At 39.4% G+C, this 25777-nt stretch overlaps 1 protein-coding gene and 1 long non-coding RNA gene across 4 annotated transcripts in view; one reads left to right on the top strand and one right to left on the bottom strand.

Moving 5' to 3' along the window:
* Window positions 1-25777, bottom strand: part of TAFA1 (TAFA chemokine like family member 1) — a 513047-nt gene that overhangs the window by 397144 nt on the left and 90126 nt on the right. The window lies entirely within an intron of this gene.
* LOC123605843 lies at window positions 636-6796 on the top strand. Its single transcript, XR_006715930.1, has 2 exons — window positions 636-1373; window positions 6512-6796. It is a non-coding gene; the product is annotated as an uncharacterized LOC123605843 (long non-coding RNA).

The following is a 25777-nucleotide window of genomic DNA, read 5'->3' as shown; positions in this document are numbered from 1 at the left end:
GTCTAACTTTCCGGATGTCATTTTTTTTTTTTTTAAAGCTAAACCCAATTCAAATACTTTAGGAAAATATACCCTGGATGGATTCCAACAGGCCACTGACACTAACTGACAGTAAGTACCATCTACCTGAAGAAAACAACAACCCAGAATTAAATTTGTCTCTCAAAACGACAGTGGCTAACAAAGGAAATAGGTGGATATTTAAATTATAGTTGGCAAAGAAACAACTTTTTACGCACACAAACATACATGCACGTGCACACAAACACACACCTATCAGGGGTCCTTGTAGAAACTCATCCCACTAAGAGTCTGAAGGCAACTTGAGTGTCGGTCTCCTGATTGAACCCCCTTCTCCCTCTAAGGACTCACTGTGGCCTTGTCCCCTTTCAGGCCATTGGATCTATTTGCTTTTGAAATCTCCAAATTTCCCCCCCACCCCCAGTGCCCTGTTTGTATACTTACTCTCTCCCCTTGCACATGCCTTGGGAAACCTGGGTGGCTCAGTCGTTTGAGCGTCTGACTCTTGATTTCGGCTCAGGTCATGATCTCATGGTTTGGTCAGTGAGATCGAGCCCCATGTCTGACTCTGCACTGGCAGCACAGAGCCTGCTTGGGATTCTCTCTCTCTCTCTCTCTCTCTGCTCCTCCCCTGTCTAAATGCACACACACTTTCTCTCTCTCAAGATAAGTAAATAAACAAACATTTTGTAAAACTAGAAGGCATTGCTCTACAGCTGTTTAATCTTCTCTAAAGCCACAGTACCCCCACTGGTAAATGAATAAAAGAATACAATCTCATCGGGTTGTTGGCTAGATTCTATGAGGTTATAGATTAACAAGCCTGGCATAGTATAAGCTTCGTGAGATATACTCAATCAGTAAATATTGGTGGCCTTAGTTGTATGACTCAATCAAAATTCAATCTCATAGCGACATTTATTTTAGCTCTCCCTTTACTCCAATCAATTAATCAGGGATCTCCTTTTAATCCAATTAATTAATCCAATCCAATTAATCAGTCGTCTCCATTGCACTATTCATTTCAACTAATGTCCACTCTTATTCTGATGCCCAGCCCCAATCCCACACTCTCCAAGAGTCCAGTCCAACCACTATGACATCAGAAATGCCTCCAAGTTTTGCATTCCATCCAGCCCCTGGGGCTTTACCAGCTGAACTTGAACCACAATGCTACAGTGATTCTAAGACATGAGCTTGAATGCTGAAGGTTTTATGCAGCCCAACGCCCTGCAGCAAGACACCCAAACACCCACCTGCGCTCAGTAGCTGAAACTCGTATTCGCTCTGTGGATTCAACAGTCCACAGCAACAGCGAAAAAGTTTGCTTAAACCACCTCAGAGCAACACTAGTAAGTACAGCGGCAGATTGAAGAAGGGCAGCAGCATGGTGGTGAGAAATCTGAAAATAAACATAAAGATGCCGGAAAGGTGGGACTTGAAGGCAATTCACCTATGCTCTTCCTCTGGGGAGAATAGAGGCAACTGACTGGCCAGCTCAAACAGTTCTGACAGCCACCTTAGAGCCAGACTCTCCTTTTGGGAATGAGTATGAGTCCAGGGGTGATTCTAGAGAGGTGACATCACGCATCATCCAGAGCATGGGAGAATGTGGGTTCTCCCAAGAGGAGCTGTAGGAATCACTGATGAGTATAAACAAACAAATAAATAAATAACCACTACTTCATGATGGTTTCAAAGATCACATGGGCGACCAGTCCCATGTCGCTGCAAATAATTACCCAGGGAGACCCTAATTCTCCAATTCATTCATTACACATGGACTGGTTTCCTAAAATATTTATTAAGGCATTATGCTGGTACTAGGGATAAAATGGTGAATCGTCAGAAAAAGTCTCTACCTTCAAGGAGCTGCTCATCCTTTTGGACAGGCCGACATCAAACAAGTCATCAATGAATGACCAAGAGAATAACAGGTTATGAAGGAAAAGGACAGGGTGATGGGCTGGAGATGAGCTGGAGAGGTGCCAGGGAGGGCTTTACAGGGGGCATAATATTTGGGCTGAGACAGTCACAATGAGAAGGAACCATCTCTGCAAAGATCTAGTGCAAAGAGAGTCTTGGAGGCAAAAGGAACAGAGGTACAAAGGCCCTGAGGCAGAAAAGACTTGGTGTGCTTGGGGAAGAGAACTATGACAATACAGGGAAACCGAGACAGGGGAGGTTGAAATGGACAGGAGCCAAATCGGAAGAGCTGTGGAGGCTGGAGTACAAACTCAAGGTTTTACTCTAACAAAGGAAGGTTTTAGAGCATTGCAAGGGCAAGCCCCAAGCTCTGCTGTGGCTTGGATTCAATGGAATAAGAGGAACAGGGAGATGACTCAAGAGGCTGCTGTGGAGGCCTGTATGGTTCAAGTGAGTCTGGGTAACGGCAGACATGGAAACAAATGGCAGGATTTGAGCTGATCTTGGAGAAAGAACCACTTGTGGCTTTTACCCAAAGGCCTCGCTACTCCAAATGTCAGCAGCAAGCTGTTGTTCAAGTGCCTGAAATTTCTGAAATTACATAATTAAAAAAGAGAACGGGTTATGTTCAAAACTAACTCAAGGCAGAGATTTTAGGAAGTTTTGCTTCCAGCTTCAGCTTCCTGAATGCATGGCTGCTTTGTTGTTGGCCAACTCTTTAAACTAACTGAGGTGCGGTGGGTTCTACATCCCAGAGTCTGTCCCAGGCTACCCGGAAGGGTTGTTGTGAAAAGTTAACTAATTAATAACAAATAAAGTAAAAGCCTTTAAGGCTCTAGACCAATATTTCCCAAACCAAAACACGTTTGTCCCAAGAAATAAGAAAATAAACATTGCGTAGTCAGACACAGGTATAGGCTTCTATATCACAGGACTTATCAGAGCCTTTAATGAATTAATGGGTATGTTACCAGCCAATATCATACTGCATTTCTCAAAATTATTTCAAGAAGGAGGTTTTTTTTTTCCTCTCAGACCACCTGGTTGCAACTGCCATGGAACCCAGTTTGGCAAACACTGTATTACAGAGATGGAAAAGACTATTACTGAGACACCAGGAGCCCTTTTAAAATCCAGAATCTGATAGCAGGGATCATGTATTGCACAACTTATAATTGTCAGGGCTTTGGAGAAGAATTACCAGGTTAGGGAGTCAGCATCCTGCCTAGGTGCCAAACACATAATGTACTGATCATACAATAAGAAGAAAAGAGATGCCTAGGTAACACATTTTAGAAATGGAGCCTCCCATAAACCATAGACGAAACCTGTGAAGTAGCCGTATTGATCTCCACGTAACAGATAGGAGAACTGGGCTTGAAGGGGTTGAGTGACCGACATCAGTACATCCAACTAATGTGAAACCAAGAAGGGAACTTCTAACCATTATACCAAAGGCTCATTAAAAAAAAAATAGTATAGTGACACACAATGTTACAGTAGTTTCAGATGTACAACATAATGATTCAAGTTTTCTACACCACAAGTGCACCTACCTCTGTCATCATACAACTTTATTACAGTATCATCGACCATATTCCCCGTGCTGTGCCTTTTATTCCTGTGACTTACTCATTCCACAACTGGCTAGTGTGGCACCTGTTCCAATTCCAACCACAAGGAGTAGCAGAGAGCAAGACTGTCAAGGTGTTTAAACCCTGGCTTTCCCACTTACCAACTGTGTGATGTTAGGCAAGTTGCTTAACCTCTCTGAGCCCCGGCTAACTCTTCTGCACCAGAAAGATAGTAACAATGCCCCCATCCACTCTTAGGTTTGTTATGAGGATGAAATGGGACAAAATAAATACTTAGCTCAGCTCCAGGCATATTGGGAGACCCTATTAAGTATTCAGTCTTGCTTACTATTTTGTACAGGATATTTAATTTGTATGTATAATTTGGGATGTTTCAGGGGCAAAGGCCCCCTGGGGGAATTCTGGGTGCCAAAAGATGAGGAAGAGCTTCACACTTTTCAGAGTTTTGATTAGCATGATTTATTCTGATGTCAAAGTCAAGATTTAAGTGACAAAGCACAAAAGCTACACATTTTCACTTAATCTAGGGAGACTATCTTTTTCCAGAAATCAGCTTTGAGTAAAAGACTTTATTATTTTTTTTTTCTGGGAGCACTCAGTTTAGAGTTAACTCACGGAGCCTGAGCAATACGAAGAAAATTGGAAACCTAGTGAGAGATAAAGACTTAGCTCCGGATGTCTAAATGATTCCCAAAGTATTGCTCTAAGTACCAGATTTTCTCTCCATGGAACGTGCCCACATAATAGCAGGTGGGCACAAGCACGGGAAGAACGGATCATGAGAAAGTGGTAGACAACCAGGAATGACATGTGTGCATATGTGTGAAGGGAGTCTGTTGTGACTATGAATAAAGCTGCTGATTTAAAATCATACCTATTCTCGCCTTAGTTAAATCCACAAGAATCCAGTTTTTGACCTTTAAAAAACAATATCATCTTGTTCACAGTCCCCTGTGAATTGCTTGTCTACTTAATAAAATTGTTGCCTGGCTCATAAAGTTGTGGCTGAAGTCCTGCCTCTTAGCCATTAACTTCAGGATCTGAGCACAGTCTTCTATTCATTACACTCTTACGTCTCTTAGCAGAAGGATGTAGAGTCTTGCTTAGAATTGGATTTGGATGGCCTCCGATCTTGATGAGTTTAAATTGGAAAACAAGATGTTAGATTAGGATAACGACTACGTGGAACAAAGTGTTCGGCCTCTGGAGTCAGCCTGCCTGACTTTGTGTCTTCGTTCTACTACTAAAGGCAAACTCTCTAAGCCTGTTAATTCAGTTGAATACCTGAATAATAATAATAATAATAATAATAATAATAACTACACGACATCAGTACCTGATTACGAGCATTAAAGGAAAAGTAGGGTACCTGAATCATAAACACTCACTATCATTATTGTCACCACCATCACCATCATCACCATCACCACCACCATTAATCATTACTATTATCATCAGTCACCACCATTCCCACTATCAGCAACACCATCATCATTACCACCATCATCACCATCACCACCACAATCATTACTGTCAATCACCACCATTGCCATGACCATCATCATTACCACCATCATCACCATCACCACCACAATCATTACTGTCAATCACCACCATTGCCATGACCATCATCATTACCACCATCATCACCATCACCACCACAATCATTACCACCATCAATCACCACCATCTCCATGACCATCATCATTACCACCACCATCATCATCACCACCACCATCAGCACCACAATCGTCATCACCACCACCATCACAACCACCATCATCAACACCATCACAAATCTACAATCACCATCCCCACCACTACCAGCAGCACCGCCATCATCACCACCATGAGCACTACCACTGTCAGCAGCAACAAAAATGTCAAAGTCCACACAAACCTATAAGCCCGATTCTTCAAGATCCACTTAATATCTCCTTATCTTCTTTCGTTTCTCCCAAGCCCATTTTAACCTGTGCTTATGTTTTCCATGTTACAAGTAAAAGCAATTTTAAGCCTAACAGGAAGTTAATTAAGAGCCATTGTGGCAGCTAGCTGTGGTCTTTAACAACCCCTATTTCTGCCTAATTTAGATAGCTTAACTCAAATGTTCTGCCCTCCGTCCCTTTTCTGACACTCATACACTATCAATGGCCTTCATATTTTCTGATTAATCCCTAAATGAGACTCATCGTCTTTTAAATATTTATCTGTAAAGACTTCTCCTCCCCTTTAGTTCCCAAATGAGTCTACTCAGATCTACTCAGGATCTTCAGAAATATGACTGCTGAATTTTGCTTGGGGTCTGATATAGCAAAAATCAGTTAATAAAGCTCATTCATGAGTTTTCAGTTTATATTAACTGTTCTTGCAGTGAAACCCTGTTGTACACATTTTATATTTTCAGGGTAGGTAGTAATATCATTATTCTAAACCAATATCCAAAAATACTGAGTTCATCAGATTCTGCAGACTAAATCTCTAAAACTCCCATCTTCCTCTTTTTAGAAAGACAGAAATTATGAGCCTATTATATTGAAGAGTTCACACAAACTGCTCTTCTGTAATGAAAACAGGAACATGACCACTCAGTGAAGAACATTCCACATTCTCAAGTCAGGCTGGCAGGATTGCTGGGTCATCATTGTTAGTGAACGAGGTGCATAGTCAAACGAACCCCCATCTAACATGATGTGCCTCACATTATAACCTCCCAGGGTACAAATATCATCCCATGATGTATTCGTGACTATGCCTTTGGCCTATAAACTCTGTATTTTGTCTATAAGCTCCCTCTTGCTCTGTATTTGGTCTATAAGCTCATCTTTATCTATTATTCCAGCCTGGGACAGGGCCCATAACACAAAATCAATGGATATTTGCTGATATGTAAAGCATGTTTATGTTTGGAAATATATAATTTTTGAAAACATAGACAGCCACCAAATGCACTATTTGTTTTCCTTCAGGACTACAGAGGAGAACTGAATGATCTCCAAGACGAAAGACGGAAGTAACCAAGCAAGACGTGAGAGCCTTCCAAGGAAGATTCTGACAACCAGCTGCCAAGTTACTGGTACAGCACTTAGTAAAGAAAATTGAGCAGTGCACAACTGATGTGCTCATTATCAAAGTCTAAGAGGCATATTTATTTGTTTGTTCACTGATTGAGTCATTCAACTAGCATTGGCTGAGTGCCTAAAGTGTGCTAGGCACTGGGGGCTCAACAGTAAATAAAGGAAATGGAATTTACAGATTTGCACAATGGCACCGGCTTTGGCATTACAGTTTTAGAACAGCATATGTGTCTCAGTTTGGGTCCCAGAAATCAGAGCCTGAGACAAGGACTTATGTACAGGTAGTTTATTGTGAAAGTAATTCTGTGAGACAAGAACAAGGGAAGAAGGAGAGTGACACAATAAAAGAGCAAGTCAAATATAAGTGAGTGTTTTGAAAGTCTGTGTTGAAGGCAGTAGGGGCTGCTGAGAATCCACTGGGGCCTCTGAGGAGCACACACGGCACTTTCTAGAATTGTCCACCAGGAAAGTTGGAAGGCTGCAGTGTTTACCCACTAGTCAGCACTGTCTCCATTGGCTAAAGATTGTTTGCAGGCTACCGTTATACACAGGCTGAGTGGGTTCCCTGGAAAAGACCTTGAAACAGAAAGCAGGAAGGCAATGAGCACCCCTGAGGCAGGTGCTGCCAGCATGAAGGGAATCTGAGCCCCTGAGGCACCGCCCGCCACAGCTGTGGCTAAAATGAAGGGTAAATTGGGGAACCGCAACTTGAGACACCAAAACCCAGTGACTGTCAGTCTTTAAGAAGCTTTCATGAGGGCCCGCTTCCAGGCCCTTTGCTAGGATACTGTCTGTGAGCTTGAAAAGACAAAGGGCTTCCACATCTCCAGTTATACCCATCTTTAGGCCGGGACTGGGTCTCTCCAGCACACTTAGAACATCTTTCAGCTCACAGCCACAGACCAAAGAAACTTTTCTGGTGATGAGATTCACTGTCCCTTTTTAAAGCATACTAAATATTAATTTTCAAAACAACAAAAAATGGTAGTAGTAATAATAATAATAATAATAATGGTGATAATGGCAAAAAATGCACACGCACACACACACAAAAAAAAAACACACAAAAAAACCAATAGGACAAATGACTCTCTCTATGTACCAGGCTCTCAGAGCTTTGCATATATCTTCTCTTTTATTCCTCCACTAATTCAATGACATAGGTACCATTATTATCATCCCCATTATGCAGATGAGGCAACAAAGGTTACAAGAAGTTATAAGATATGCCAGTGTGATGCAAGGCAAAGACTGAAACCCACAGTCAGATTTGAGTCTGCACTCACTACAGCATTCTGTGTCTGGAAGCCTAATGGAGAACCTGAGCGTTGCCCGCTCGTTCCAATCATCTGCATTTTTTCACACCTATTTCTTGTATACAGTCAAGTGCTTTCAGATATCATGAGTCTCAATCGATGCCTGGTGGAGGCAGAAAGTTGTTTGTTTCTATTCTAGAACTGAAAAGAAATATAGAGCTCATCCACTATGACCCCAACCTCAACCCCCCACCCTTTGTCCTTACCCCCTTACCCATATGTACAGATGCTCCAAGAGAGCAAAAGTTCCATGGGTAGGGATAGAGCAGGTTCCAAAACTCTTGTTTATTAGTAAAGGTTCTAGGAGCCCAGGCTCTGAACTCAGACTTCCTGAGTTTGAATCTGACTCACACAAGTTCTCCAAAGCATTGGTTTTCTTACCTACAATATGGGCATGATAATAGTGTCTTACGTGTTAGATAGTATTTACAAATTCTGTAGCACAGTCTCTTAAACTTGGAAAGCATTGGCTATTATGCTTATTCCCTCCACTGTCATATACCCTTTATGAAAGGAGCTCATGCTCCTAACTTAGAGAGTTGGGCTCCAATTAAAAGTTCATGATGTGGGGCACCCAAGTGGCTCAGTCGATTAAGCATCCAACTCTTGATTTCACCTCAGGCCATATTCTCACGGTTCATAAGGTCTTGACCCCACATCGGGCTCTGTGCTGACAGTGAGGAGCCTGTTTTGGATTCTCTGTCACCTCCTCCCTCCACCCCTCTTCCATTAGTGCTCACGCTCTCTCTCTCTCTCTCTCACTCTCTCTCAAAATAAATAAATAAAATTTAAAAAAATTCATGATGCTATGAACATATCTTCCTCACAAATGCACATATGTACCTAATGTTTCAGACGGTCTCAGGGACATCAAAACCTACTAAGCATCCTTATGGGCCACACAGGGATATGTTGAGGGATTCCTAAAGTCTGTAGTGAATCAAACACACTTTAAAAATAAGTTTCGTTCTTTATCAAAGCGTAAATGTTGTATAGATATTCTCATAGTACAGCTGGTTAATTAAGAAAGCAAAGGTAGCCCATAGTATCCGAACAAATAGCTACTCTATTATTAAACCTACAACCAAATATCAGGTGAGCAACTATACGGATTTAGAAATAATTCCCGTGGACACACTGTTACACCACTTGGTTGTTAAACCAATCGCAGACCAAGCCACTATGCTAAATGAGAAGAGATGAACTCAGGCTGAATGAAATAAGTCCAACTATTTAATTGAAATTCTCAAGAACAGACCTCTGCCATTTCAGACAACTGAAGGAGTCTTACCAGACCTGGAGGTCCCACTGCATACCTGACTATGCACCATGTTTTCTTGGGTATACAATAGGAAGCATTCTGTATTATCTTAGGAAGGGTTCCTCTAGGGGTTTTGTGCAAATTGTGCAAGAAGAAACGACTGCTTCCCATTTTTCCCTTTAGAGTCCTTCACCCATCTCTTCCTAATAGACAACACCCCCTTCAGGCACTCTGGGAAATATTTAAATGGAGTAGAGCCTTTGGCAAACCTTTAAAGGTACCAAAGACAGGAGCCCCCTTTTTCTATGCTTCTTGTCAAGTTTTTTCCCCGGTGAGTACCTCTTACCTTCTTAACTTTTCTGCACTTATAATGCATCTTAGCATCTAAGGAGGTGAACCTGAAAATGAGCATGATGGAGAGTTGCCAAGGGAGAAAAATAACACATTTTCCTATGGCAAGAGGAAACGCTTGCGTGAGAGCTATCTAGGGTGGGGAGGAAAGGAAGGAGGAGAAGAACGGAGGAAGGGAGGAGGAAGGAATCTACAGAAGTATTTTCAAAAATGAAGGTTATTTTCTTTACTGCTATTTTCAGTGGGTCAGCCCCCAGTACCCAGTGAGTCATGAAATTTCAATGAGTCATGAAAATACACACACACACACACACACACACACACACACATATATATAAATGCCATGAAGTAAGTTAAGGTGAATAAAAGCAACTGAAGTCTTAATATAAAAATAAATAAATTTCTCATTTATTTCAAGTTCTGCTTATGGAATTTTAAGCAACTTGCCTTTTCCAGGCTTTGCTTTTTACAATGAACACATAAAATATGCTAATGGCAAACTACTAGGTTTATCTTGACATTGGTTTTCATCAGAACATGGCCCTAAATTCATATTTAACTTATTTTCTCTCCTCATACAGGAGTAAGTGGTCCTGTCATGTGGATTGCTTAAGCTGCACATTATGTGTAGCTCCGTATAATCCTTTTCATTCTATTATCGTCACCTCATTTATGATTCCATTCCAACCTGCACTTCTCCTGGGACATATGTGATTATTTAATCTTTTATAACTTACACTGCATAGAAGACAGAACTCCCACTGGGCCACTGTATTTATAAACATGATGAAATCTATACATTATAGGGACAACTTCCCCCAGTTATTGGCGTCATTGCCTTGGCGGAGATGAAAGACTGGCTGTATAATTGAAAAGGAAATCCTCAAAATCATTAGGAAAGTTAGATCACATAGAAAGCCTTGGAACTAAATGATACAATGAACAGTTGTATCAGAGACCCAGACAGAGTAGAACATCATGAAAATTTGACTCTGGAGTTAGATGAAATGAACTTTGAAACCCAGAGACATGACTTATTAGAGACCTCAGCTTTCTTCTTTCTAAAATGGAGATAAAAAGAACACCTACCTCATGAGATAGATGTGAATACAAAGGAACTGTATACCTCAGGTTTAGCAGAGTGCTTGGCACACACATACAGAATACTCTAGAAACACTGGCTGCCATTATTATCAGATACAAAGGACTACAATATATTTGTAAACATCCTGCAATTAACCTTCCTCTATGCTTCCAAATGATGACCCCATACAAAATTCCTATCAAAAATCATACTTAAGCTTCTGGAGGGAAAGAAGGGTACTCCATTTTTAATTGATTATCATTTGTTGTTACAAATCACAGGGCACGTGTTTTAACTGATCTAGATGACAAAGGTATGATATTGAACAAAATAATAAATTATGTCCATTTATGTTAGTCTTTTTATACTCAGTCATGAGCACTGCTTCATCGTGGGAGAATTGGAAAACACATGATGATTGAATTAGGAACACCACGGAGAACTTAGTATCCCAGCTGGTTCATTCACACCCCAGACACATACTGTTCTTATTCAATTACAGCCTGTACATTCAGTTCAATAGTGTTCTTCAAAAACCTTGTTAGTGAACTTCAAATTTCTTGGAACGCCAAAAATAAGCTTGATTATGTGAAAGATCCACTGACACAGAATAATGAGTACTGCAAGAATTTTAAAAACAGAGGAAAATATTCATATTTTGTATTATTTAATAATGATTTAGCCAGAATATCCTGAGGAATCTATATATGTATATATGTATGTATATTGTGTATTATATACATAATATGATATTATTATTCACATTCTGTACCTATATTCAGGTATATTTTAAAATTCTACATCAAATCGTGTCCTATGAAAAACTAGGATGAAATGCATTATAAAGAGTATTTTTCAGCCCACGCTGAAACATTATTAGCAAGGAAACTCAGTATTCTTTTCTTTATTAAGACTTGGAGAAATTTACACCCTGGATTGTCATCCCCATACTGCTGACTCAGTAATAGGAAAAAGCTGCAACCAAAAAAATAAATAAATAAATAAATAAATAAATAAATAAATAAATAAATAAAGCTACTGGAAGAAAGAAGACACCATTGACTCCATGCAGGATTTGAATTTGCAATTTAGCGCTCAATCTAAGCTACATATAAAGTTCTTAAATGACTTTTAGTTAACTTTTCAGGCATTTGACAATAAAAAATGGAGCCAGACCTTCATATTCCTAAAGGTGAGAGGGATTTGAGAAAAGTACTTTAACACTTTTAGTACTTCACATAATCCTTTTATTCTCTTAGGGGAACTGAGTCCTCTGGGGATATCTCTTATCACATGTTCTAGAATAACCATCCCCAAAGCCTCATGGAAAAACAAGTTTTTTTCCATGAATTTTCATAAAAGAGTAGGCCTACAACAAATACCTACCACACAGAAACCTGAAGGTGGAGAGTGATATCTTCAAAAGGCCCATTACCCAATAGTTATAAACCTCACCACAGGTAAGATGAGGCCGTATCATCTCTGTAACTCTCAGGACGGGAAACAGATCCAGACACAAATGTTAAGGCTGTGGAGGCAACGTGAAAACTGACTGGTGTAGTTTGCAAGCAAAGAGGGCCACTTGAGCATTCTCCACTCACTCTCCAGATTAAGGATACCATAGTTCTCTTAAAAGAAGAATGGAATGGGGGCGCCTGGGTGGCGCAGTCGGTTAAGCGTCCGACTTCAGCTCAGGTCACGATCTCGCAGTCCCTGAGTTCGAACCCCGCGTCGGGCTCTGGGCTAATGGCTCAGAGCCTGGAGCCTGCTTCTGATTCTGTGTCTCCCTCTCTCTCTGCCCCTCCCCCGTTCATGCTCTGTCTCTCTCTGTCTCAAAAATAAATTTAAAAAAGTTAAAAAAATTAAAAAAAAAAAAAAAAGAAGAATGGAATGAAAATTCCTACTGGGCATTTACATATGGATCTACTTTTTCCCTTTGTTTTTACCTCTAACTGTGGTTTACACAAATGTATTTTATAGGATTGCAAGGAACTATGCATATTACACCATGTTGGTGACCCTGAATATCAAAACGATGTTGCAAAAGAAGGATAAAGCTGGATGTCTCACACTTTTCTGATTTCAAAACTTATTACAAAGTTACAGAAATCAAAATGGTTTGGGGGGCGCCTGGGTGGCTCAGTTGGTTGGGCGTCTGACTTCAGCTCAGGTCATGATCTCACAGTCTGTGAGTTCGAGCCCCACGTCAGGCTCTGAGCTGGGCGCTCAGAGCCTGGAGCCTGCTTCCGATTCTGTGTCTCCGTCTTTCTCTGTCCCTCCCCCACTCACGCTCTGTCTCTCTCCCTCTCTCAAAAATAAATAAACGTTAAAAAAAAATGGTTTGGTAGTGGCATCAAATCAGACACATAGACCGATGGAATAGAATACAGAGCCTAGAAACAGTCTTGCATATATCGTCAAATGATTTTGGACAAGGGTACCAAGAGTTTGCAATGCACAAAGGACAGTCTTTACAACAAATAAGTGAATATCCACGTGCAAAAGAAGGCAGAAGGCAAAAGTTTAATCCTAACCATATAGTATATATAAAAATTAACTTAAAATGTATCAGACCTAAACATCCAAGCTAAAGATATAAAGCTCTTAGAAGAAAACATAAGGGAAAGTCTTCTTGACATTGTATTTGGCAATGATTTCTTGGATGGGATACCCAAAGCACAGGAAGCGAAAATAAAAATAGACAAATCAGACCGTATAAAGTGTAAATTGTGCATCAAAGGACACAGTCAATAGAGTGAAAAGGCAACCAGCAGAATGGGAGAAAATGTTTACAAACTATACATCGGATAAGGGATTAATATCCAAAATATATAAAGAACTCCTACTCAAAAACAGAAAAACAGCTCAATTAAAAAATGGACAAGAGAGTTGAACAGATATCATCTATTCAAGAGAAGGTGCACTAATGGCCAATGAGCACAGGAAAAGATGCTCAGCACCACTCACTGTTCATTGGGGAAATGCAAATCAAACCCATAATAAGATATGACTTGACATCCATTGGAACAGTCACTATTTTGTTTAATTTTTAAACTTTTATTTTAGAGAGACAGAGAGAGTGTGCATGCAGGGGAGGCACAGAGGGGGAGAGAGAATCTTAAGCAGGCTCCATGCTCAGTGCAGAGTCTGGATGGGGCGCTGGATCCCACGCCCCTGGGATCCATGACCTCAGCTGAAATCAAGAGTCAGATGCTCAACCAATTGAGCCACCCAGGAAGCCCTGGTTACTCTTTTCTTTAAAAAGACAGAAAATAGGGGCGCCTGGGTGGCACAGTCGGTTAAGCGTCCGACTTCAGCCAGGTCACGATCTCGCGGTCCGTGAGTTCGAGCCCCGTGTCGGGCTCTGGGCTGATGGCTCAGAGCCTGGAGCCTGTTTCCGATTCTGTGTCTCCCTCTCTCTCTGCCCCTCCCCCGTTCATGCTCCGTCTCTCTCTGTCCCCAAAAAAAAAATAAATAAATAAACGTTGAAAAAAAATTAAAAAAAAAAAGACAGAAAATAGTAGGAAAATTAGAACCTCTGTGCACTGTTGCTGGGAAGGCAAAGTGGTATAATCATTTGGAAAATGGTATGGCTGTTCTTTGAAAAATTAAAAACAGAATACCATATTATTCAGCAATTCCATTTCTGAGTATAATATCCCTAAAAGAACTGAAAGCCTGGTCTCAAAAGAGACAACTGTAAACACGTTCATATCAATGTTTTTCATAATAGCAAAAGGTGGAAGCAACCCAAGGATCCATTGACAGATGAATGTATAAACAAAATGTAGTATATACAGAAAATGGAATACCATTTAGCTCAAAAAGGAAGGAAAGTCTGACACCTGCTACAACATGAATGAACCCTGAAGACATTATGCTGAGTCAAATAAGTCGGCAAAAAAGACATTGTCGATTCTACTGATACAAAGTACCTAGAACAGTCCACTTCATAGAAACAGTAAGCAGATGATGGTTGAAAGGGGCTGGGGGAGAGAGAGAAATACTGACTTACTGTTGATGGCATGGAGTTTCAGTTTGGAAAAGATGAAAAAGTTCTGGAGATTGGTTGCACAACAGTGTGAACATAGTTACCTTGGCTGAATTGCACACTTAAAAATGGTTAGGATGGTACATTTTACACAATATATATTTTACCACAATTTTAAAAAACTGGGGGAGCCGGGGTGGCTGCAGTAGTTAAGTGTCAAACTCTTGATTTCTGCTCGAGTCAGGATCTCACAGTTTGTGGGATCGAGCCCCGCATCAGGCTCTATGCTGACAGCTCAGCGCCTGCTTGGGATTCTCTGTCTCCCTCTCTCTGTGCCCCTCCCCTACTCACACTCTCTCTTTCTCTCAAATAAACTTAAAAAACAAAAAACTGATGAGTCACTTAAGAAAAAAATCAAAGTTAGTTCTGACTATAGGAAATTTTCATTATGAAGTAATGAAAACTATTAAAACCGAACCCTTACATTAACCCGTCATTCTACTATATTTCCTGGCTATTTGTTATCAAGTTTTGTGTTAAAGTAATATAATTGTAAGGAACTATAAATATCAAGTAACCAAGCTGTTTCCAGTTATTAAAGAAAAAGCTGAGAAATACTGCTTGGAGATGGGTCCCACTTCACAAGTTTATACATAGCTAATGGGATTACAAACTTAGAGACCAGTCCTCTGTACATTCTGTTAACTATCTATTAAAAGCTAATGTACTTTTATCCCTGAATGCTGATAACCTACCATGGAATCCAACTGGGGGTTATAACAAATCATATTATCCACTCTAATATACCACATTCCATCCTTATTAACTTGGCTTTTCACTGAACTCATAATCTGATATATTATTGCCAGTTTTCTGAGAATGAGAGCTGGACCAAATCTCATATATGTAATTAATGTGCTCCTGAGAAGTTATGCTTAACTTGACTCTCATACTCCCAGACCTCACTGTACTTTAGCATAACCAAAACCCCAGACTGGCTGCAAGAGAAAATGAAGGGCACTTAATGCAGTGAGGAAAGGAAGTTTGCAAACACAGACCACAGTATAATAAAACAATTAATTAAAGGTAACATGCAAAAAGAAATGTATTTGGGCAAAAGAGAAATGCTTAGAGACACTAATAAAATGATTATTTCATTCATTCAGTATTCAACAATTACGGAGAACCCACTATATTATAGTTATTGTTCTAGATCAGGGATCAGCCACTGTTTCTGTAAAGGAGCTGATAGTAAAATATTTCAGGTTTTGCAGGCCAGACAGTCTCTGTCTCCAACCTTTCAACCCTGCCACTGTAGCATGAAGGCAGCTATGGGTAATATGTAAGCCAATGGGCAATGCTGTGTTCCAATGACTTTATTTGTAAAAATAGGCAGGTGGGCTGGATTTGGCCCATAGCCATAGTTGCTAACTTCTGTAGTATATATTAGAAAATAATATGGAAGTAAACCCAGTAATATTATTTTCACGAAGCTTACCTTCCAGTAAAGAGGCAAGGGGAAAGCATATATACATACATAATACATACATATTCAGATGCTATTAAGTGACATGACGTGATGCTCTTTAATGACAGAATGTTCCAACATCTTCTAAACTAAAGGTTTTAAGATCTGGCAATTCAACAGATTGGCAGAAAAATTTGTCAAAAATTCAGACTACAGGGCTTCATCTGGGAGAACTTTTAATTAAGTAGACCTACCACAGACCTCTAGGATACAGCTTTGCAGAGCGTCCCTTTTAAAAAGTTCTTCAGGTGAGATCTCTGATTAAGCAACTTTTGTTTCTGTAAGTATTATTGATAACAACTCAATTATTAATAACAATTAACAATTGTTAATTAACAAATAACAGTTATTATTAATAACATTGAGAGAAAAGCAGAGAAATAAGCTGAATCAATGTTCAAATAATAAATAGCTTTTTCAACACACAAAGGCCAACACATGTACATTATTGTAAGTAGCAGAGCTAAAGGGTATACTCGTCCTTCTTTTACGTAAGAAAGCTAAACACATTTGCATTATGTGCATGATATGAATTCTATGTTCTTCTTTAAGACTTTTTCAAACTAACGTATTTTTGTCAGATGATAATTGTACATATCAATACCACAGGGGTAAGTTGTCCCCAAATTTCATTTTTACCAGAAATATTTTATGGTAACAACAGGGCATGTGTTACATGAGTATTACAAGCAATTCCAAATCGTCCCCAGACACACTCAACGGGTTTTGAACCAGATAAATAAAACAATCTTCTTGTCATAAAAAACGAGACATGGGAACAGCTCATAGGAAAAAAACTGATAAGGTACAGGCACTTCCTGATTTGCATCCGGCTGTGTTTTCTGCTGACACGTCCATAACACTGAGAGACGGGGACACACATCCAGCATGGCCGAAACTGCCCAGGGATCAGGGAGCAAAGCCTCGAAGAACTATCTCAGCTAATGTGGGTTGCTACTTAGAGCACGTAAAAAACCTCAACCTGGTCCATCAGATGTCATCTCTCGCTAATTCGGGGGCTCAATATTTGGGCTCTGTGCCAAAATTGCTGTACCAGCATCTTACTTGAACATTTAAAGGACGACTCAGAGCCATCTGGTCAACCAGCCTTTTACTTTATAGACCAAGTAGTTGTGGTCATAGCAGGGGGAACGGCAACAGACTGCTTGGCTTTTCAGCAACATCGTCACACTACTATTTTTTTGCCCACAATTGCTATTCTTGAACTCCCAGGATGCCTCTCTGTCTCTTTAACATTTTCATTATGAAGTATAACATGCTTACTGCAAATGCATAAAACATAATTGCCGTAATTAATAAATTACCATATAGCAAACCTTCATGTAATCTTCCCCCAGGCCAAGAAATAAAAATTTTGCCAGCATTCCAGAAGGCTCCTGGCTGCCCTGTGGCACTTAAAATCTCCTCCCTCTCTGATAAATGTAACCATAATCTTGACTTTTACAGTCATGGCTTCCTTGCTTCTCTTTATACTTTTATCTCCAGTGAACTATAAATTATACTATAGGTTAGTTTTGCCTATTTCAATGATATAATTATATCCATTATAAATTTCTGTGCCATATTCAACATATGTGATACATCATGTTGCTGCTCTTGATTGTAGTTTTCTTTTTCATAAGTGTATAATATTCCAATGCATGAATATATCGCTGTTTATCCATTTATAAATCGATGGATACTGGTTGTTTTCAGTTTAAGACTCTTACAAATAATGCTGCTATGAAAAGTCCTGTGTATGTCTCTTAGTATACAGATGCATGTGTTTCCTTTAAATATGTATCTAAAACGGAAATTGCTAATCCGTAAGGTATTTGTATTTTCAGCTGTGTTAGCTGATTTCAATCTGTTTATCAAAGTGTTTGTGTCATTTTACATTCCTACAGGAATCCTATGAAAATTAAAGTTGCTTCATATCTTTATCAGAAACTTGGCATTGTTAACTTTCAATTCTAGCCATTCTGGTAGGAGTCTCATTGTAGTTGTGTATTTCTCTAATGAATAACAAGATTGACCTTCTTCTCAGATGTTTATTGGTCACTTGTATATGCTTTTGTGCACAGTGCCTGCTTGTCTATTGTTTAACTGCATCAGTTAATTGTCGCTGAGTAACAAACTATTCCACACCTTAGTAATTTAAAACAAACTAAAAGAGGACATTTTCAGCATTTAATCATTAAATATAATATCTACTTGTGTTTTGGTGACTATATTAGATTACATACTCTTTTTGTTGTTTCCTAAGAGTTTTTTAAACTATGAAATAACTTATAGTTTTGTCACATCTTTGCATTAACTGAAATGACTTCCCTCTTTTATTCTGTTAATGTGTTATATCAGACTTAAAATCTATCAAAGTTAAGCAACTTTAAATTTCTGAATAACCTCTACATGGCATGATATATCAGTCTGCTAACATTGTTTAGGATTTCTGCATCTACACTTACACATGAGACTGCCCTATATTTTTCACTTTCTGTAACTCCCTTTTTGAGTTTGGACTAATTATGCATACCTTCTAAAATGAACTGGGATTGTGGCAACTTTTAATATTTTAAGATTACTTGTTTAAGATTATGTTGCTTCTCCCTTAAATGGTTGAACTGACAAGTCAACCTAAGCATCAAGTTTCTTTCTGGCAAAATTTATTTCTCTGCAGATAGAATTTCTTTCATTGCCATAGGACCATTCATACTTACTATGAACATTCTGTGTCAGTTTTAAGTAACTGCATTTCTATAGAATATTTTCCATTTTATTTACATTGTCAAGTTTATTGGCACAAAGCTCATAAATTGTCCCTTAAATTTATAGCTGTAGGATATATGATTAGGTTCTGATTCTTATCCCAGATATTACTCCACCCTTTAAAAATTAAGCTCACTAGAGGCTTATTAATTTTATTAATCTTCTCAAAAACTAACTTTTGATTGCACAAATGTTCATTATTGTTGTTTTGTATCTTATTTTTTAATAAAATTTTTTATTCTTTTACATTTTATTAATTTTTGATAGGCAGGGGAGCATGAGCAGGGGAGGGGCAGAGAGAGAGGGAGACACAGAATCCGAAGCAGGCCCCAGGCTCAGAGCTGTCAGCACAGAGCCCGACATGGGACTGGAACTCACAAACCACGGGATCATGACCTGGGCCAAAGTCAGATGCTTAACCGACTAAGCCACCTATGCACCCCTGTTCTGTATTTTATTAATGTCTGTTCTTACCTTTATTATTTCTTTCTTCTACTTTCTTTGAATTTACTCTGTTCCTTCCCTCTCCTCCTTTTTTAACTTCTGAGAAGGACCTTCAGAGAAAGACTTTCCCTTCAGACACATGCATTGAAGACTAGTTTTTCCCTAAAAGCATGACTATAGCTGCATCTCACAACTTCTGATGCTAGTTTCATTGTCATTCAAATGAAAATATTTTCTAATTTCCATTATATTTTTTATACGAACTATGGATTATTTAGGAATGTATTGTTTAATTTTCAAACAGTTGGGAGTTTCTTTTTTTTTTTTTTTTTCAACGTTTATTTATTTTTGGGACAGAGAGAGACAGAGCATGAACGGGGGAGGGGCAGACAGAGAGGGAGACACAGAATCGGAAACAGGCTCCAGGCTCTGAGCCATCAGCCCAGAGCCTGACGCGGGGCTCGAACTCACGGACCGCGAGATCGTGACCTGGCTGAAGTCGGACGCTTAACCGACTGCGCCACCCAGGCGCCCCCAGTTGGGAGTTTCTAGTTACCTGTGTGTTCTCAATTTCTACAGCAATGAAACTTCAGTCAGAGGACATATACTCCGCAAGTTTAATTTTTTGAAACTAGTTGAGAATTACTTGATCTAAAATAACGTAAGTCTTAACAACTGCACTACATGTGCTGAAAAAATATGTTTCTTGCAGTTACTGGATATAGCATTAAATATATCCACTGACTTTTAAAATATTCTATATCTTTACTGATTTATTTATTTATTTTTTTAATTTTTTTTTCAACGTTTATTTATTTTTTTGGGGACAGAGAGAGACAGAGCATGAACGGGGGAGGGGCAGACAGAGAGGGAGACACAGAATTGGAAGCAGGCTCCGGGCTCTGAGCCATCAGCCCAGAGCCTGACGCGGGGCTCGAACTCACGGACCGCGAGATCGTGACCTGGCTGGAGTCGGACGCTTAACCGACTGCGCCACCCAGGCGCCCCTCTTTACTGATTTTTGATCTGCTTGTTATATTAATTACCAAGGAAGAAGTGTTAAAATTTTCTACTATTCACCAGAAGCCATTGGTCAATTATAAGCCTCAGGAAAAGTTGCAATAGAAAATATATAGCATCACTGAGGAAGAAATCTAGTCGAAAATAAATTGAACCAAAGTCAAATCAAGTCTCCAGAACTACCTACCAACTTGATGGGGAAAGAGGGATAGAAAAACAAGGTAAACAACATGATGAAGAAGCAATAAGTCGGGGCGCCTGGGTGGCTCAGTCGGTTGAGCATCAGACTTCGGCTCAGGTCACGATCTTGCGGTCCGTGAGTTCGAGCCCCGCGTCAGGCTCTGGGCTGATGGCCCAGAGCCTGGAGCCTGCTTCCAATTCTGTGTCTCCCTCTCTCTCTGCCCCTCCCCTGTTCATGCTCTGTCTCTCTCTGTCTCAAAAATAAAATTTAAAAATGTTAAAAAAAAAAAAAGACGAAGAAGCAATAAGTCAAATACAGAATATAGGCATGGTACAGGATGAACAATGCCATTTATTCACCAGAACAACAGCATGAAAAACAAACATAAAGACAAGGATTATGAAAAAAATAAAACACATTTGAGACAAGTTTCTAATCACTCACTATGACTGTATAATTATTTCCGCTCACTACTGTAACCATTTTTCTTTGCATATTTTGAGCCATGTTGCTAGGTGCACACATATTTAGAAGTGTTCTATCTTCCTGGTGAACTGTGTGTTTTATGATGATGCCATGCCACCTTTTGTCCCTGGTAATTTTGCCTTATAGTTGCTCTATCTGATATTGATATGGCTACACCAGCTTTATTTGGTTAGCGTTTTGTGGAGTTTCTTTGCCTATTTTAGTGAAATAGCCATCTGAAATATAATTAGCTTTTACTTGGGGCACTTAATGCAATCATTGATCTATTTCTGTTAATGTAATCTACTATCCTGTTACATGTCCTGCCCTATGTCTCCTCTTTACTCCCAGGATGGCACCCTTCAGGATTCGAGACCAAGCAAAAAGGATTTTTTAATGGACTCCACTCCTCATGGGTTCTCGACTCCAGCTTTTTTTTCTCTCTTCAGTACTAGGAGCTGCTAGAAGTCCTGATCTGTCTGAGAACCTCCTCTTTTAAGATTGAAAGATGGCCATAATTTATCTACTGCATCCCACAATCAGTTTTACAGCAAGTACTGTATTCTATCTCCAAAACATATCTGTAACTCATGACTATTCTCAGCCTTCAATGCCACCAGCGCCTCTTAACTGCATGACCTCAATTATCATCCTACCTTGTCTCCCTGCTTCCACCTTTGCTTCCTTTAGTCATTTCACTGAACAATTAAAACCAGTCACATAATTACATAAACCAGATTATGAGGCTCCCGGCTTAATCCGCCCATAGCTTTCCCACTGAACTTGAAGTGTGTTGTTTCCCAACATTCAAACTTCTTACCTTCTCACCTCTTCAGGGTCTTTTCATGGTCTGGCCCCTGTGTTTCTCTCTAGACATACTAGAATAATTTTTGATCTACGAATAATCCAAATTAGTCCCTTCCTTAGTTTCTTTGTGTATTTTGCTTTATCAGAAAACAAAAACAAAAACAAAACTGGTTTTTCTCCCTTGGTATATCTCATGGTTGGCTCCTCGTGGCCATTCAATTTCTCCTTGAATGTTCTCTCTTTCACAAAGTCTTTAGCATCCTAGCTAAAGTTCTCTTACAGTGACTCTTTTGTGCATTACTCCATTAATTTTGTTCATAGCATTTACCACTCCCTGAAAGTTTCCTTTTTATTACATGCAACAAATTTCAGTCAAAGATAATGTGAAAAGGCCTCTTTTTTTTTTTTATAGAGGAGACTGCTTGAATGTCATAATCGATGAGAAAAACTAAGTCAACAAAAAGAAATTACACATAAAAGCATGTGGCACGAGGCCGGCACACAGAAGATAGTTTTAAATACGTTTGCTGAAACTGAAAACACAAAGCTCTGGATATCACACATACATCATTAATCCAGTCATGGTCTTATGAATTCATTCTTCATGCAGCCATCTGATTCTCTTTCCTTTTATCCTTCATTTCAAATCTCTCCTTTGATATCACCCAGTTTCCTTCTCAAGACAACAGCATTTTTTTCAACTAAAAAAAAAAAAATTGTTTCTAGTAACATATCCAAACAAGCAGTCTCCACTGAAGTGAGCAAATAATTGGGTACAAACATGTGTACTGTAATAAGCGGGAAAATGAAAAACCTAAATATTCTTTAAGAGAGATTGGGCAAGTACATTATATTGTATCTTAAAGCCTAATTATATACTGCCCTGAGGTAGACCTGGAGGTATTTTCCTGGAAAAAGTTAATGATAAATTGTCCATTAAAAAATGTACAAGTAGATGTATACTATGGTAAAGCTTTCATTTTTAAAATACCTCTCTCTATGTACACCTATAGACAGAAGTTGTGGCTACAGAGTGAAATTGACATTGAGCAAAGACTGTTATTTTGTATTTCTAAATCCCTGTTGTGTTCTAATATTTTACTTAGGTATTATGTTTTTTTAAAGAATAACAAAAGCCCAACAAGCCCACTCCGATTTTAAAAACCATACCCCTTGGGGCGCCTGGGTGGCGCAGTCGGTTAAGCGTCCGACTTCAGCCAGGTCACGATCTCGCGGTCCGTGAGTTCGAGCCCCGCGTCAGGCTCTGGGCTGATGGCTCAGAGCCTGGAGCCTGTTTCCGATTCTGTGTCTTCCTCTCTCTCTGCCCCTCCCCCGTTCATGCTCTGTCTCTCTCTGTCCCAAAAATAAATAAATGTTGAAAAAAAAAAATTAAAAACCATACCCTATGATTTTTTGATCGTTGCATTTAGCTGTGTTTTTACATCTTTATCTAATCAGCAATGACATTATTCCCAAGGTGTCAAAAATTACTAATGCACTTGTAAAGCTTTAAGCCGTCTAGATTAATTTGCTCTCCTCACTTCAAGTCTAGTGTGGCAAGTTCTGCCAGGAAACTCACCCCTTAACCAAACAACACTGTGATATCCCCAGCCCAACAGGTAGGCATGGCAGCCAGCATAGAGAGAGCATATTGTAATCCTTAACTTTACTGTATACAAAAGCCTCAAATCAGACATTTTTCCCACTACTTTATCTTGGCTTTATTACATTGGACATTCCAGAAAGCAAAGTTACCTAATTTGAACATATTTTGGCCTATTTTTTTTTTTTTTTTTTTTTTTTTTTTTTGGTCTAGGACCTATTGATGCATTAAAAAAACACATTACTTATTACAGGTCAGCTCAATTGGAAATCACTAAAAACTAGCTCTCACAGCCCTTGTCTGAGCAAGTTGACATTTTATAATATAAAATAAACACTTTATTATCATCATTATCTTTTGATTCTAGAGAGAGAGCGAGAGCACATGGGTAGGTAAGAGGGGCGGGGGGGAGAGACAGGGAATCTTAAACAGGCTCCACACTCAGCATGCAGTCGGATGTGGGATTTGATCCATGACCACGAAATCATGACCTGAGCCAAAATCAAGAGTAGCACACTCAGGTGCCCCTAAAATAAACACTTAAAAGGACAGAAATAATAAGCAATTATACACTATTTCACACATTTGTCCTAAAGAGTTATACAATAATTATCTTTTAAAGATTATTTTATTTTCAATAACTCCAAAACCTTGAAAACCTTGCTCAGAAATGTGGGAACATAATATGACTAGAAGAGAATCCTACCAGCTTGTTAAACTCTGTATTTCTCCACCCATACATTTTAGCATTGAATCATCAAAGTTAGGCATGAATAGGTAATTTCATTCTTAATAAGCGTTTAACAGAATTAGTACCCTGATGACTAGGGCAGAATCATCCAAAGGCCACTGTAAAATCAATAAAAACACAAGAAAGAAATTGGAATAGACATTAAATTATGTGCTAAAAGACTTTAGCCCTTTAAATTTGGATTTAAAACTAGACTTTGTTATTCGATGCTATTGTCTGAGTATCAGAAATCATATGAAATCAAGCCACTCCTAGGAACTTGATCAAGAATGAAAATTTCAAGGTTTTTAGTCTCATATAAGATATGACATGTCCCTGAAAACTCACATAATGGATTAACTGTAATTATAGCCTGTCTGGTAATTCAGAAGTAAGTTTCATGCTCAAAATATTGGGGCAATGTGAAGCTTTATTGGAATAAAGTATTTTGGATTAGGGTCCCAAGGGAAATACTTAGCTTAATTCATATTTGTAATTCTATTTTTAAAATTTTTAATGTTTATTTTTGAGAGACAGCAAAAGAGCAAGGCAGGGGGAGAGAGAGAGGGAGACAGAATTCGAAGCGGACTGCATGCTGTTAGCACAAAGCCCGACCGACATGGGGCTTGAACCCACAAACCGGGGAATGGTGAGGTCGTGACCTACGCCCAAGTCAGATGCTCAACTGACTGAGCCACCCAGGTGCCTTGTAGTTTTATTTTTAAATGACGGAGAGACAGAGACAGAGAGAGAAACCCTCATCAACCACTCAAAGTCTCTTGTATGTTACATTCTATTCATTGTGGTTTTTGGTTTCCCTAATGACTACTAAGGAAGACCTTCTCTTGTGCTTATTTACCTTTGTGTCTCTTCATTGAAGTATCTGTTCAAGTCATTTGCCCATTTTGTTTTCTTATTATTGCAATTTGAGACTTCTCTTCCCTGGTCTGGCTACAAGCCCTTTATCAGGTAATTGCTTGTAAATATTTTCCCCCCAGCAAATTGTCTTTTCATTCCCTGACCACAGCAAAACCTTTAAAAACTTTTTATAAAGTCCAATTTGTCATGTTTTTGTTTTGTTTGTGCTTTTTCATCCTATCTAAGATATCTTTGCCTAACCCCAGTTATAAATATTTGTTCTTGTAATGTCTTCTAAAACTCAGAGGTCCAATACAATAGCCAACATCCACATGCGGCTATTTATTTTTTTTTTTTCAACGTTTATTTATTTTTGGGACAGAGAGAGACAGAGCATGAACGGGGGAGGGGCAGAGAGAGAGGGAGACACAGAATCGGAAACAGGCTCCAGGCTCTGAGCCATCAGCCCAGAGCCTGACGCGGGGCTCGAACTCACGGACCGCGAGATTGTGACCTGGCTGAAGTCGGACGCTCAACCGACTGAACCACCCAGGCACCCCTTACATTTTTTTTTTTTTTTTTTAGTGTTTATTTATTTTTGAGAGAGAGACAGAGTGTGAGTGGGGGAGGGGCAGAGAGAGAGGGAGACACAGAATGTGAAGCAGGCTCCAGGCTCTGAGCTGTCAGCAGAGAGCCCAACGCGGGCTCGAACTCAGGAACCGCAAGATCATGACCTGAGCCGAAGTCAGA

The sequence above is a fragment of the Leopardus geoffroyi genome, chromosome A2, assembly GCF_018350155.1.
Source record: "Leopardus geoffroyi isolate Oge1 chromosome A2, O.geoffroyi_Oge1_pat1.0, whole genome shotgun sequence".
In the NCBI taxonomy this organism is placed as follows: Eukaryota; Metazoa; Chordata; class Mammalia; order Carnivora; family Felidae; genus Leopardus; species Leopardus geoffroyi.
The sequence above is the reverse complement of the archived record's forward strand: the minus strand, read 5'-3'. Positions and strand labels throughout refer to the sequence as shown.